Source organism: Mastigoproctus giganteus, chromosome 3, assembly GCF_048544385.1.
Source record: "Mastigoproctus giganteus isolate SK-2022 chromosome 3, ASM4854438v1, whole genome shotgun sequence".
Taxonomy (NCBI): domain Eukaryota; kingdom Metazoa; phylum Arthropoda; class Arachnida; order Uropygi; family Thelyphonidae; genus Mastigoproctus; species Mastigoproctus giganteus.
Genome location: NC_143577.1, coordinates 134,549 through 149,224, shown reverse-complemented (window position 1 = coordinate 149,224; position 14,676 = coordinate 134,549). Strand labels below are relative to the sequence as shown.

The 14,676-nt window shown below is 38.2% G+C and overlaps 1 protein-coding gene across 2 annotated transcripts in view; it reads left to right on the top strand.

Annotated features, from left to right (window-relative positions):
* The window catches only part of LOC150087597 (actin-related protein 2/3 complex subunit 5-like), a 68,637-nt gene that overhangs the window by 42,789 nt on the left and 11,172 nt on the right, over positions 1 to 14,676 (top strand). The gene's annotated exons all lie outside the window — the stretch shown is intronic.

Below are 14,676 nucleotides of genomic sequence, written 5' to 3'. Positions count from 1 at the left end.
GCAGTTCTATTAGCAATCTTTAAGTAACGTATGTTATACCAATATGTGTATTATTAGTTTCTGAAGTCAGTTTGCAATATTAAGTTTTCATCCCTAAGCAATAACTTTTTTTTTTTTTTTTCCCCCCCAACACAGAGACTTTTTGTCTTGGCATCTGTTTTATTGTAAATAACTGCTAACTAAACAAGTCACTGATCTTTCCTGCCGTGTAATATTAATCCTCAATATTTTTTTGAGACTGTGCTGTGTTCACAATTGAGCATTCAGGTTAATTAATTAATTAACAATCTCTCTCACCTCACATGCACATACATTCTCTCTCTCTCTCTCTCTCTCTCTCTCTCTCTCTCTCTCTCTCTCTCTCTCTCTCTCTCTCCATTTGCATTCTCTATTACATAATTGCTCATTTTCTGCATATCTTTGAAATTCAACCTCTTTTTTTTTTCAAATGTGTATCATCTAAAGCCATTTACAATTGAGCTCCAAACTTAAGAGTAGTAGAAAATGACACAAACCTGGAGTAATTATGCAGACAGGCTGCTGCATCAGCTTATTGGGTGTTGCCAATGACATACAGAAATTTTGTCAGCAGGAATATGGGGATGATTATCCTTTTGTACCAAGTAATGGGTAGGCAACATCTCAACATTTCGAGTACTGCATACAAATCTGGTAGCCTTGTTTTAGGAAGGATGTGGATCTGTTGGAATAAATACAGAGAAGGGCTTCAGTTCTGCAAATTGCTGCATCTGGAGACTAGGCACCTCTGAAGAAATCTAATTGAGTCTTACCTTCAGGTACAAATTCCTTGTGAATTTGTACCTTTAAATTTGGGCGCTTCCGTAGCCAGGTGGGCAAGAGCAGCAGTGCGTAGCACACGCTTCTTGATTACACCGGGGTTCGAGCCCAAGACCACCAAATACGGAGGATGCGGAAAGGTCAGGGAATGACTGGCAAGGGCAGCAGTGTGTAGCACACGCTTCTTGATTATACTGGGGGTTCGAGCCCATGACCACCAAATACGGAGGATGCGGAAAGGTCAGGGAATCACCACCACATATCCCCAGAGCAATATGGCCTTAGTTGCTAATGCTCTTAAAAACCAAATAACAAACAAACAAGCCTTTAAATTTGAAGAAGACTGCAGAAGCATTATAAAAGAAATTGAATGGTGATTACTCCTGTTTTGTAATGAGACTTTCCAATTTGATTTTTAATATCCTATGTATAGTTTTGGAGAAAAAGCAGTATGTACCGGAACTTAAGAACAAGTTTGAGTTTCTGCAGACTGCTCAGGACCAAGATATCGATGAGGAATATTACAATTTTCTGAAAGTGATAAAGCCCAAGAAACCTATAGGGAAAAAGAAATCCAAAGAAGAAAAAATTAGTCAAGAAACACTTGTCATGATGAACCAAAGACGACAAATGAAGAGCAAGAAAAACACTGAAAGGGAGAAAATTGAGTATACTGAGTTATGCAAAGCCATTAGAAAGAGACTCAGAGAGGACATAAGAAGATTTAACACAAGAAAAGTAGAACAAGCATTAAGGGAAAACAAAGGATTTAAATCAGCAGCCATGAGCAGTAATACATAAAGACAAATGATACTGAAACTGAAGAATAGCGATGGTGTACTTATAAACAGCAGAGAAGGCATAATTCAAATAGCAGAAGACTACTATAGAGATTCATACAAGGAGCGAGGGAATGATGCCAGCAGTGGGGGAAGAGGGATTGCAAAGTAGCAACACATACGACATACCCGATATTCTTCCTGATGAGGTATAACATGCATTGAAGAAAATGAAGAATCAGAAAGCCCCAGGGAAAGACGAAGTTACTGTAGAGTTGTTAAAATTGGGAGGAAGAGACATAACACAAAAACTGGCAAGGCTCTTCACAAAGTGCATTAGAAAAGGTGTGACGCCTAATCAGTGGAATAATGCAATCATAGTTTTGCTGTATAAGAAAGGAGATAAATCATAAATTGGAAATTATAGACCAATTAGCTTGTTATCCCACATCTACAAGTTGTTCAAAAGGATCATTACTAACAGATTAGAAAGAATACTTGATGAGAATCAACCGAAAGAGCAAGCTGGCTTTAGGACAGGATTCTCAACTGTGGATCACCTTCACGTAATATCACAGCTAATGGAGAAAGCAAATGACTATAGTACTATAGGTTCTAATACCTCTCGTGTTTGGGGTTCACATAAAAAAAAAAAAAAAATGAATATAAAACACCATTATGCCTGGCATTTGTGGATTATGAAAAGGCATTTGACTCCATACAGCATAAGTCAATGTTTCGGGCACTGGAAAGACAAGGCATAGATACCTCATATATTATGATTTTGAAGAAAATATATGACAGTGCTACCTCCTTTATTAGACTAGACAAAGACAGCAGGAAATTTAAAATTGAGAAAGGAGTTTGACAAGGAGACACAATATCTCTGAAGCTGTTTACTGCTGCCCTTGAGTAAGCTTTTAGAAGATTAGACTGGTCGCAGAAAGGAGTCAATGTGAATGGAGAGTACCTAAACCATTTACGATTTGCAGATGACATTGTGGTCATAAGCCACGATCCCAAAGAATTAGAGGAAAATTTTAATCAGTTATGCACAGTTAGTAAGGATTTTGGACAAAAGATGAATATGGCTAAAACAAAAGTAATGATGAACAAGTATGCCACAGAAAGGGAAATAATGATTGAAGGAGCAGTAATTGAAAAGGTGGATTCATATACTTATCTGGGAAAAGTTATTAGCTGTAATAATGATAAATGGGTGGAAGTCGAGAGAAGAATAAATTTTGGATGGATAGCATTCAGGAAATATAGTCACGTACTGAAGAGCAATATCCCAGTTTGTCTGAAACATAAAATTATGAACCAATGTATACTCCCCACCATGACTTATGGAAGTGAAACTTGGGCAGTCACCAAAAGAATGGAAGAGAAGCTGAGAACTACACAGCAAAGAATGGAACGAATTATATTGGAAATCAGACTGTTAGATAAGAAGAGAAATACATGGATTAGGCAGCAAACTCAAGTAACGGACATTCTTATCAAAACTAAAGAACTAAAATGGTCTTGGGCAGGACACATAGCTCGAAGACGTGATGACAGATGGACTAAGAAAATAACAGAATAATACCCAGACGAGCTAGAAGAAAACATGGTAGACAAAGGCGGAAATGGATAGATGAAATTCATGAGTTTTTGGGTAGTAAATGGATGGCCAGTGCTCAAAACAGAAAGAACTGGAAAGTTGCTGGAGAGGCCTTCATCCTGCAGTGGATTGAAAATGGCTGATGATGATGATGTATAGTTTTGCAGATATAGTATGCTATGCTCCACATTTTGGTTTGACAAACGTTTCTCTGTATACCGTTTGTTGAAAAACATGATAGCTTCATTCTAATCCTGGACTTCCGTAAATGAAATGTTTTGAGCTGATTTTGTAGTCTTCTATATGCTCTGTACTGGAACACTCAATACTCATCTCCAGTGACAGTACAGTCAAGGAAATTAGGATTGTCTTGAGAAGTCGGGATGAAGTCTTCACGCAGTGACACCCTTCCTTGCTTCTCTGTGAGGCTGTGGCAAAAATTTTTCATAAACCTTTCTTTTCCCTAAATCTTCACATAGAATTTGACAGATCTCCTTATTTACATCCAACTAACTCATCAGCCATCATCATGAGGGTCAAATGATGATCTCTTGACACAATTTCCCTAACTTTTGCAACTAGGTCCTCATTTTGAGGGATTCATGGACTCTCTTCTTGGTTCATCGCAAACATCCTCACATCCATCTTTGAACTACCATACAAACACACACAAGTATGACAGTGTTTCAGCACCATAAACAGTTTTTAATGTTTAAAAAGTTTCTGTTGCAGATTTTCCCAGTTTAAAGCAAAATTTGATATTCATTTGTTACTCCATTGTCAAATTCAAAGTTACCACATAGGAAAAATTAATTTACCACAAGCAGATAAAATATTGAATTGTTCCACAAATGTTTCCTTTGAAGACTGGCGGTTGAGAGGATTTTTGTTAAGAATATTCTGAAGGGTATTATTAAAAGTAATTAAATTTTACTTTATTAAGGAGCACAAAAATCACACTACTGAATGCAAATGCAGCCCATCCACAAGGATGGGTTGCATTTGCGACCCAAACAAATACAAATGCCATCCTTGTGGATGGCATTTGTATCTGGCATTTATGTAATTCACAGTGTATAAACTGAATTTTTAATCCTTTCACACAGTTACCTTCAACTTCATTCTTTGCTGTGTAAATTTCTCTTTTCCTTCATTACAACAGCATTACTAGCCATGTCTTTTACTTCATCTTATGAAGCACACTAATACTTTGATTGTTGTCTATATTTTTAATAAATATGTTGCTGGTGCCAATTTATGCCTGTCATAAGTGCAAAAGTATTAAAAATAAGAAAATGTAGTTTCTTTCCTTTACAAAAAGTGCACATAAATGCACTTTTTGTAAGGGAAATTGAATATTGAATATTGATCATATAAGCCTTATTTATAATAATAAGTACAGATGTTTTTTTCTCTTTATCGTTTGCAACCATATTTCCTTTTTTATTATGTATTTAGCAAACAGTAAGTTTCACTAATTAGGCGTATGGTTACGAACTTAACATCAGATATCGACATTATACTAATTATTGCCCAGGGAAGACATTTTGTAACTATCAAAGCAAGGAATGTAATAAGTAATTCTTCCACACTTGCTAATCTGGTCATTGAGAGAGACAAGATTCTTTCTTACCAAATCCATACTGTGATTACCATATACCTGTGAAGGTGATCCTCCATTGCTTTTTAACCATTATTTTTCCATGCTTTTTAACCATTATTTTATGGCACGGATATCATGCTTACAGGTCTCTGATTACTCTCTTTGTCCTTTTATCTCCCTTTGTGTATAGGGAAGACATATTCACATCTCTGGTCTGCAAGGACAATTCCACTGAAGTTATTGTGGTTACTAATACATTAGACCTCAGGAGCTTTGCAACACAATTTGTTGTATGACAGTTCAGTGTGTGTGTGAGAATATATCATATGACAACTGGGCAAAATATAATTTGCAGACTGTGAGTGTTGTGCATGATAATTTGGCGTAAATTTGTCTGGTCTCCATATTAATACCCTTTTGGTATCACAGTAGTTAGGATAACTGACCTCTTATGCTCTATGGAAAAGGGCTTGATCAAATCTCATCATGGCAGAAGGAATATTTTAATGAGCTATTCATCCCCTTTTAGCAATTTTTTTTTTAACAAACAAGGAAACTGACAGTACATGCAATTTACAACTGTTATTAGCATTAGCAAGGGCACATGATGCAAGAAAGCAAGTTTATATAGCATCAGCCAAAAAAAAAAAAAAAAAAAACCCTTCTCATTTCACTTATCCACCGACTACAAATGTTTGTCTAGTTCTACCTTGAATCTGTTTTTTTTTTTTTTTTTTTTTTTTTATGAAAACCCCAAACACGAGAGGTATTAGAACCTATAGTACTTGGTACTGTGCTTGGGTTGGAGGTTGAGAAGATGAAAGAAGATATTTGTTAACATTAGACTTGAACTTCTAAAGACTGTAATTTTCAGGAAATACGTACGAAGGACGGTTGTTCCCGAAAACAGCAGTTGAATGAATAAACGAGGAAGATGAAAAGTTGGTTTTGTGAATTTGAAGTTGGACAGCAAATGGATGTTGGCTGGTGGCAGCACATGTTCGGACTGCTTTCAAAGAGAGAGCAGGAATTATAGAAGCCAATTCAGAAGAACAGTGCTCATGGAAGTATCTGTAGAAAAGGCATGCAGCAGAAACAGTACGTCTATGAAACAGAGAGTGGAGAGACTCAGTTAAAGAGGAGTCATTAATTAACCCAACTGCCCTCTTCTGAATGGGAATCTAGAAGCCTGAGAGAGGTTTTGGGGGTACCACCCCAGATGTGGGAACAATATTCCATGGTAGGGCGGATTTGTGATTTGTACAAAGTGAACAGCTGTTTGGAAGACAAGTAAGGCTGAGAGCGAAAGAGAAAACCAAGTTTTTTAGATGCAGAGGAAGCAATATTTGTAATGTGCTTGTGCCAAGAGAGAGATTAGAAGTCAGGGTAATCCCCAAAAGAGATATATCATTTTGCCTAGACATCGGAGTGTCACCAAAGAAAAGCATAGGAGCAGGAGAATCCTTTTTTGTGAGATATAAGACAAGACTGAGTTTAAGCTATCAACTTCTATAACGACAGATGGAAGTTTGTTCCAGCAATCAACCACCTGCTGGCTAAAGGCAAACTTCTGCACATCTATCCTACAACTGTGCTTCCTCAATTTGAATTTATGCCCCCTCAAGTGATTATTCTGAGCAAGTGGAAGTATCCCATCAGCATCAACCATGCTCAAACCATTCAAGGCTTTATACACCTTAATCAGATCTCCTCGCATGTGTCTAGTCTCCAGACAAAGTAATTTGCAAAACTTAAGCCTTTCTTTGTAACAGCAACCCTTTGTTCCATTCACTAATCTTGTTGCCCTTCTCTGTTCTCATTCTAACAGCCTACATCCTTCTTAAAATGAAGCCTCCAGACCTGTATACAGTACTCAAGGTGTGGACTGACCATTGCCTTATACAAGGAGATAATCACCTTATCCCTGCTAGAAAAATTCCTGTATATCATTGACAAGACACCAATGGCTACTCTTCCAGATCATCTACACTGCTCAGAAAACTTCATATCTGCCTGCACAATTACCCACAGATCCTTTTCACTCTACCTCTGTCAGTGTATTACCACAGAGTTGATACGTTACCCTGGGGTTGCTGCTTCCCATATGCAGTACTTTCCATTTGTCAATATTAAACATCAGTTGCCACCTCTCACCCCATCTGCTCAAGTTTTCTGGATCCCTGTCATTAGTGTCATTAACAACCCTGCCAACCTTTGTATGGTCTGCAAACTTGGACATTAAGCCTGATATCATCATCAATATCATTAATGAATACAGAAAGCAACAATGGACCCAACACAGAACACTGGGGTACTCCACTGATAAAATTAGTCCATGAAGATCAGTGTCCATTGATTACCACTCTCTGTCTTCTCCCACTCAACAATCCACATATCAATAGCAGCAATTTGGCTCCAGTGCCACATTGCTCCAATTTGTGCAGCAGTCTTCCATGTGCAAAGTATCAAAAGCCTTTCTAAGATCCAAATATATGATATCAAAATTATTCTTTGCATTCAGTTCCTTGTGACTACATCATAGTATCCAATCAAATTGGTCAGACAAGACTTTCCCTTAACAAACTCATGCTGTGTCCGAGCTATAACTGAAGTCTTGTCTAGATGATCTTGCAATGCTTCTTTAACCAGTGCCTTCATTAATTTCCCTGGAACAGAAGTTAAACTAACAGGTCTGTAATTACCTGTCTCCCCTTTGATCCTGCTTTGTGGATTGGGGTCACATTTGCACATTTCCGGTCCATGAGTACCTCCCCTGCGTCCAAAGAAACTGTCGTAATTATGGCTAAGGGTTTGCTTACTTCCTTTGCTGCCTCCTTTAATATAACTGGATAGATTCCATCCACCCTAGGTGCCTTTCTTATGTCTATCCTCAACAACTGCTTCTCCACTTTACTCTCAGTTATTACAAGATTATCTAGCTTACTGCCAGAGTTTAATACACCTCTGGCATTTCCCTCCCTGAATATCTTCTCATGTGTGAATGTAGATGCAAAATATTCATTTAGTTTGTTAGCTACCTGAGCAGGATCATCAACGCTGAACTATCGATATCAAGTGGACTAGTGTGATTCATCCCCTTATAGAGTTTACATTAGTAAAGAACTCTGCTGTTTTTCTTTGCATCATTTGCCAAAGATTTCTTGTAATTTCACCTATGCCTGCCTAACCTCCATTGTGACTTGGTTACAGTCCAGCTTATATCTATCATAGGCTTCTGTCATCTGTTAATTTATATGTATCCCATGCATTTGTCTTCTCTGCCACATATATAATTAGTTCACCTGACATCCATTTAGGCCTAAATCTTGAACAATATATCTTAGTTGGCATGAAAAGCCCAGTGGCTTCCAAGATTATTTCTTTGAATGCTTCCCATTTTGAATTTGCTGTTGGTTATATTATGGATACCTCAAAGTTTTTAATTGTTTGATGAAAAGATGAATACACTTTTAATTACCCACCTTTAATCAGAAGTTAGAAAGGGCCTCCTGGGGGACACCTCACTAGGCCAAGTGTTTCACTGTCAGGGAGTCCATTTCTGGGACCTCCTTCCACAATGTGTAAGGACGTTCAGCCACCTGTGTCCTTTCAACACTTCTGCTCTTAATCCCTCCATGGTGCTAATTTATGAATATTAAAAGCATTAACTTTTACTGCTTTCAACTGTCAGAATGATGTTGCAAATGTCAGAAGACTTGCTTTAACTAGCTGGTCTTTACTTTTGATCTCTGGAAGAACTCAACTGCAGTATCTATTTTCTAAAGATGCAGCCTCAGTGCTAAGAGCAGAGCATTCTCAATGCTGTTGGGATTCTTCCTCTTGCTCAGATTACACACTTGAGCGTCATGAAAGTTCAAATTGAGAAAAGATAAGTTACAGAATAGATATGTAGAAATTTGCTTTTAGCCAGTGGGTGGTTGATTGGCACAAACTTCCGTCTGTTGTTGTTGGGGGGAGTTGATAGTTTAAATAAATTCAGGGAAGAACTAGACAAACTTTTGGAGGGAATGGAAATTGGTGAAATGGGAAGGGAAGTGGTTTTTTTTTTTTTTCTTTTGGCTGATGATATATAAGCTTGTTTTCTTGCATCATGTAGCACTACTGATACTAATGCTAACTGAAGTGAAAATAAAGTTTAAAAAAGTTTTTTCTTGTTTCTCAAACTTTAACCTGTCCACGGTACTATTTTTATAGGATAACCGTAAAAAATCGAGAATGTGCAAAGTTGGATATTACATACCTTATCAAAAATGTCATATAAGGAACCCCGACATAACCAAGTGATCAAGAATAAGAGTGCAGTAGCATACACTCTTTGAGTGGACCATGGTTCAACCCTGTGATGGTCAAATATGATGAATGATTGTATTCATGAATTATTGTAAAGTTCTCTGACCCGGTGGCTGTACTGGAAGTATAAACATGGACATTTTTGTACTTGAAATAAGAACAACTCAAGCATCAATAAATTAACTATTTACTATTCAACATGGCATGCTGTAAATGAACCGAATTCTTGCATAGAATTCTTATATCACTATACACCAAATTCTTGCACAGAATTAATTCACATATTATAATACACTTAATTCTTGTATAGAATTCACATATTATATGCAGGATTGTCGCACAGAATTCACGTGTTATAATACACTGAATTCTTGCATAGAATTCACATATTATAATAGAGATAACCTTCATATAACACAGTAGTCGGGTTCCCATAAAATCTTGTGTAGTGTGAAACTGTGTTATATGGGACTAAGAACCAGTACAAAAAGGGGTGGATATGCTCTAAGAGCTAACAAAAATACACCAATATTTTCCAGTTATGTTAACAAAACTGGAAAATATATACCATTCTAGATTTCATGTATCTTCTGCTATTTTTAAAAAATCGTTAATCTGGGTTTGTTTGCTTTTGCTTGATAGATCTGTAATTTCATATGGAACTAAACATTTTTTTTTGAAGCTCCCTTTTGAACTTGGTCTCCTTTCAGTCGAAGAATATGAATTCAAAAAATAAGATTCTAATTACTCAGCTAACAACCCCAGGGGCTCACATCTGGTGAGTATGGGCTTGGCACATCTAGGGTCCTGAGCTGGATATCATCAGTCTTCTCTTTCTTGATGATTCCCTTCTACTTCTCTGTCTCTCTCAGGGTAACTTGAGAATTTTTTTTTTTTGGCTGGTGCAGCATAAGCCTCAGGCTTCTTTGCACCATATAGGTAATAATAATAATTTTATCTTTCCCTATACTTTTTAGTGTAAATTTGGAAGTTCAAAATTTTCATCAGTGCTATCATCCTCTGAATTTATTTGATTTTTCTCCGATGCCATTTCCACTAAATTCGCTTCGCCAGCTTATTTTTCTACCAGTAATTCTTGAATGTTTTCAGTAGTCGTATTGTTTTTTTTTTCAGGAGAATCGGCGACTAAGGCTGTGTTGCTCTGTGTGTTCTGAGGTCGATTTTCTATTTTTCTGGATGAAAAACCTGAGTTTCCTGGGAGGAAAACCATGCTACCCTTGTCTGAGACCGAATAACTCAGCCCCGTTGTGAAAAGGACCCATAAAAATTCCTCCTGTCATCTATAGGATTTGAACTTATGTCTTTTCGGTGTGGGAATGACAGCAATTCTACAAAACCATTATTGGTTGGGTCCATTATTGTTTTCTGTATTTATAAATGATATTGATGATGGTATATCGGGCTTAATGTCCAAGTTTGCAGACGATTCAAAGGTTGGCAGGGTTGTCAAGGACACTACTGACACTATGCTGCTGCAACAGGACCTGGAAAGGTTGAGCAGATGGGCTGAGAGGTGGCAAATGAAGTTTAACATTGACAAATGTAAAGTACTACACATGGGAAACAGCAACCCCAGAGCAACGTATCAACTCTGTGGTACTACACTGACAGTGGTAGAGAATGAAAGGGACGTGGGGGTGGTTGTGCAGGCAGATATGAAGTTCTCTGAGCAGTGCAGACGGGCTGCAAGAGTAGCTCATGGAGTATTGTCAATGATATACAGGAATTTTTCCAGCAGGGATAAGGAGGTGATTATTCCATTGTGTAAGGCGATGGTCAGGCCACACCTAGAGTACTGTATGCAGGTCTGGAGGCCTCATTTCAAGAAGGATGTAGAGCTGCTGGAACGAGTACAGAGAAGGGCAACAAGATTAGTGAATGGAACAAAGGGGTGCTCTTACGAAGAAAGGCTTAAGTTTTGCAAATTACAGTGTCTGGAGACTAGGCACCAGCGAGGTGATCTGATAGAGGTGTATAAAGCCTTGAATGGTTTAAGCATGCTCAATGCTGATGGGATTCTTCCTCTAGCTCAGAAAAATCACCTGAGAGGGCATAAATTCAAATTGAGGAAAGACAGATGTAGGATAGACGTGCGGAAACTTGCCTTTAGCCAGCGGGTGGTTGGTTGGTGGAACAGACTTCCATCCCTTGTGGTGGAGGTTGATAGCCTAAATAAGTTTAAGGCTCAGCTGGACAGGTATTTTGAACGAACAGAGGGGTGAAGTGGAAGTGGGTTTTTTTTTTTTTTTTTTTTGTTTTTTTTGGCTGATGCTGCATAAGCTTGCTTTCTTGCATCAAATGCCTCTACTAATGCTAATGCTAAAAACTGGTTACCTACAAGGGCCTCACTAGTCATATCATCAAAACCTTCCCCTCCTACTAACTTAGCAAGTTTTACTATTGCACGGATTCTTTCTGTTGGTTCGACCATATTTCCTGAATGAACTGACTCTGGCAAAACATTTTTCCAACACGCATTTAGTGTAGTAGTAGTAGTAGTGGCATGTGATTCAAGAAAGCAAGTTTGAGCTTATGCAGCATCAGCCAAAAAAAAAAAATCACACCATTCCCTCCAAATGCCTGTCCAGTTCCTCCTTAAATTTATTTAACCTATCAACTTCCACAGCGACAGATGGAAGTTTGTTCCAGCAGTTAACCACCAACTGGCTAAAGGCAAATTTCCGCACATCTATTCTACATCTGTCTTTTCTTAATTTGAATTTATGCCCCCTTAGGTTCGTAATCTGAACAAGTGGAAGAATCCCATCAGATTTCAGCATGCTCAACCCATTCAAGGCCTTATACACCTCAATCAGATCACCGTGCAGGTGCCTAGTCTTCTCCAGACACTGCAATTTGCAGAACTTAAGTGGATCCCTTCATTCTCCTCACCAATCTTGTTGCCCTTATCTGTACACGGCCCCGAGTGCCAAGCGATAGTGCCCAAGCGATATTTTGTGCGATACATAGCGTTCTTTCTCAGCGGATTAGTTATATTTATTTTCCAGTGTCACTATTCTTCTTGTTTTTCTTAAGTGATTCTTTACTTAAAAGCTTTGAAGTAGAATCCAGAAAGGAAATACACCTTTCTTTCCTTGTGTATATATATATATAATCCGTACTAACCTAACTAAACCTCTAAACCGCTTGGTCACTGGTGGCACCGCTCCTGCCTCCATGTGGCGGGGCTGGAAACCTGGGAGAAGAAAAACACTCTCCCGGGGCAAAAAGGAGCAAAGATGGACATAAATAGACATGCCACTTATGGATCTCATGATCCAGATCTCTCAAACAGAGAAGACTTAAATGCAGGAAATGCAAAACGGCAGAAAAAAGAAAGAACAGAAACCCCTGCTCCTCTTTTTTTGATACTGCATTCTTTGACTGACAATCCTTTGAGTAAGCTCTCCCCATTCTTAATACAGAAATATCTTGAGAATGTGGCGGGCCCACCAAAAATGGTTAGAAGATTAAAATCCGGAGACCTTCTAGTGGAGATGAACGAGAATAAACACTCGGAAAAACTATTAAAAATATCGACTTTTGGTGGAATTCCCACAAAGGTTACCCCGCATGCCACCTTAAACCCCTCTAAAGGGGTAATAGCCGAGTGGGATCTCCTTAACGTATCTGAGGAGGAAATCGTTCAGGAATTAGGCGATCAAAATGTAATAAATGCCAAAAGGATAGTCATTAAGAAAGATGAGGTTCTTACTCCTACCCGAACGGTCATTCTTACATTTAAAACACCAATTTTACCAACAACTGTTAAAGCTGGATATTTAAGGTGCAAAATTCGACCTTATATTCCAAACCCAGTCTGGTGTTTTAAATGCCAAAAATTTGGACACTCACAAGCAGTCTGCAGGGGTGTAACCACCTGTGCCTCCTGTGGTTCAAAAGAGCATGTTCACACAGACTGCCCCACTGAAATACAAAGCTGCCCAAGGGGAATCATTCAGCATTTTCAAAGGAGTGCATCCAGTGGCAGACTGAAAAGAAATACAAAAGTACAAAGTGGAACACAAGGTGCCATACCAAGAAGCAAAAAGATTTATTTTGCTTCTTGCTATTTATTTGAAATTTTTTTTTTTTTTTTTTTTTTTTTTTATTTGAAATTTGAAACAATTTATTTGAAATTGTTTAATTTCAAATAAATTGCCATCTTATTCTTCAGTTGTAAAAAAGCAACGATCCATAACAGTACAAACAGATTGTTCAGTTCCGCCAAGCATCTCAATTTCTGATTGGGCCAGGTCAGTCCTCTCTACACTAAAAGAACAGCCTACCCAACAGCAATCAACTCATTCGGTAAACACACCATTGACAATACCGCCAGATAAAAATTCTGTACAACAGCCAGTTAATCAAACAAGCTATGAAAGAAATAATCAAAAGACCAGTACTGATACCATGGACATAGATAGAAATTCACACCGAGATGACCCACTTCTTGAACTTCATGCAGAAGAGGAGTACATGGACGTCACTAGACCAAATTTCCCAAAAAGGGAAAAAAGACTAGACAGGCAGAAACAGACCACATCCCGTAAGCAAGCAGACACACCCGATAATCCTCAATAATGCATAGAATCATTCAATGGAATTGTCGCGGACTCCAAGCTAACTCAGACGATGTTTATGACTTAATTACCGAATATAAGCCTGCTGTTCTTTGTCTACAGGAAACAAACCTGACCCCTAAAATAACTATGAGCATAAAACATCATATAATGCTTAGAAAGGATAGGAACGACTCTAATACAGCACAGGTGTAGCATTGCTAGTGAACTCCATTCAGACCAGTCCCACTGCAAACAACTTTAGAAGCAATTGCTGCTAGAGTTATGGTTAAGATAGCGGTAACAGTTGTTTCCATATACCTTTCGCCAAACTATTCATACTCTCTAGTAGATTTGAATGATTTAGTTACTCAGCTTTTCTGTATCTTGGGTGACTGGAATGGGCATCACCTCCTATGGGGTTCCTCGCACCTTGATAGAGAGGTCAGTTAATTGAAAAATTTCTTGAAAGGCACAACTTAACATTATTAAACAATGGGACTCACACGTACGTGCATCTTTCCTCAAGGTCAACTTCTGCAATTGATCTTTCAATATGCTCGCCAAACCTCCTTCCTCTTATTGATTGGACGGTCACTGATAACCTGCGAAATAGTGACCACTTTCCAGTAATATGCACACTATCGGCTAATTCTCCTCCTCAAACTGAGATAAAAACTGTTTTGAAATTCGACAAAGCTAACTGGAAGAAATATCAAGAGCTGGCACATCTAGATATTCAGACTATTGAGACCCTCACCATTGACTCTGCCGTAACTTACATAACTCAGCAAATGATAGCAGCTGCAGAAACCAGTATACCCAGATCATCCATGAAAACTCGCTCCCACCCAAAAATATGGTGGAATGAAGCCTTTAGCAATGCGAAAAAAAGAGAAGAATAGATACTGGAACTTATTTCGTAAATACCCAACCACAGCTAATCTCATACAGTTCAAGAAAGCTAGAGCTAAATCTCGTCACATACAAGGAATA